Genomic DNA, 2,050 nt, shown 5'->3' on the forward strand with positions numbered 1-2,050 from the left:
GTATTTAGTGGCTGACCTGTGGACGGACTTAGCAAAGCTCAGATCTGCTCATCTTGCAGTTTTAAAGATATTTTGATTCCCAGAATGATTAGCTTCTTTTCATACATAGAAATGTCCTCAATTACTAGGCTTGTCACACAAGAGGGAGGAGAAAAGAGAGGAGGTAAAGGGAAAATAAAGGGGTCCCTGGAAGATGTCTGCTGTGAGCCAGCACTGGTTCTGCCTATGAACCCTTCACCCTCCTCCTTCAATAGGGTTTGGAAATTGGTACAAGTCTTTCCATTCTATTATTTACCTTGTGATTCAGATTATTTTTTTTAAAAAAGGATCAGTTTACCTATAACATATTGTGACCAAAAATAAAACTAAAATCAAGAGAAGTTTGCTAGTTGACTTATATTTTATAGGGTGATGAGAATATACTATGCCTTATGCCAAGTGAGTATCAGTGTATCAACCATCTTCATTAATTAAAACTGCATGTACTGATGGCCCATTCTGTGCCAGGCACTGAGTTGAAATAAAGGTCCCACTGTGCTCACTTTGGCAGCACATATACTAAAATTGGAAGGAAACAAAGACGATTAGCATGGCCATTGTGCAAGAATGGCATACAAATTTGTGAAGCATTCCATATTAAAAAAAAAAAAGCGGTCCCACTGATCATTACATATATATCACCCAAACTTAAAAAAAAAAAAATACAGTTAATGTTAATTTCTACATGCCACTTGAGTTTATTTATTTTAATTTTTAAAAAAGTTTTTCGGATTAAAGACCTAAATGTAAGGCCAGAAACTATCAAACTCTTAGAGGAAAGCATAGGAAGAACACTCTATGACATAAATCACAGCAAGATCCTTTCTGACCCACCTCCTAGAGTAATGGAAATAAAAACAAAAATAAACAAATGGGACCTAATGAAACTTCAAAGCTTTTGCACAGCAAAGGAAACCATAATCAAGACCAAAAGACAACCCTCAGAATGGGAGAAAACATTTGCAAATGAAGCAACTGACAAAGGATTAATCTCCAAAATTTACAAGCAGCTCATGCAGCTCAATAACAAAAAAACAAACAACCCAATCCAAAAATGGGCAGAAGACCTAAATAGACATTTCTCCAAAGAAGATATACAGAATGCCAACAAACACATGAAAGAATGTTCAACATCATTAATCATTAGAGAAATGCAAATCAAAACTACAATGAGATATCATCTCACACCGGTCAGAATGGCCATCATCAAAAAATCTACAAACAATAAATGCTGGAGAGGGTGTGGAGAAAAGGGGACACTCTTGCACTGCTGGTGGGAATGTGAATTGGTTCAGCCACTATGGAGAACAGTATGGAGGTTCCTTAAAAAACTACAAATAGAATTACCATATGACCCAGCAATCCCACTACTGGGCATATACCCTGAGAAAACCAAAAGAGTCATGTACCAAAATGTTCATTGCAGCTCTATTTACAATAGCCAGGACATGGAAACAACCTAAGTGCCCATCATCGGATGAATGGATAAAGAAGATGTGGCACATATACACAATGGAATATTACTCAGCCTTAAAAAGAAATGAAATTGAGCTATTTGTAATGAGATGGATAGACCTAGAGTCTGTCATACAGAGTGAAGTAAGTCAGAAAGAAAAAGACAAATACTGTATGCTAACACATATATATGGAATTTAAGGGGAAAAAATGTCATGAAGAACCTAGGGGTAAGACAGGAATAAAGACGCAGACCTACTGGAGAACGGACTTGAGGATATGGGGAGGGGGAAGGGTGAGTTTTGACAGGGCGAGAGAGAGTCATGGACATATACACACTAACAAACGTAGTAAGGTAGATAGCTGGGGGGAAGCAGCCGCAAGGCACAGGGATGGGATATTAGCTCGGTGCTTTGTGACAGCCTGGAGGGGTGGGATGGGGAGAGTGGGAGGGAGGGAGACGCAAGAGGGAAGACATATGGGAACATATGTATATGTATAGCTGATTCACTTTGTTATAAAGCAGAAACTAACACACCATTGTAAAGCAATTATA

At 38.2% G+C, this 2,050-nt stretch overlaps 1 non-coding gene across 1 annotated transcript; it reads left to right on the forward strand.

Moving 5' to 3' along the window:
- Positions 1 to 534: 534 nt before the first annotated feature.
- LOC136121736 (U6 spliceosomal RNA) lies at positions 535 to 641 on the forward strand. Its single transcript, XR_010655757.1, has one exon. It is a non-coding gene; the product is annotated as a U6 spliceosomal RNA (small nuclear RNA).
- The last annotated feature ends 1,409 nt before the right edge of the window (positions 642 to 2,050 follow it).

This window comes from Phocoena phocoena, chromosome 3 (assembly GCF_963924675.1).
Source record: "Phocoena phocoena chromosome 3, mPhoPho1.1, whole genome shotgun sequence".
In the NCBI taxonomy this organism is placed as follows: Eukaryota; Metazoa; Chordata; class Mammalia; order Artiodactyla; family Phocoenidae; genus Phocoena; species Phocoena phocoena.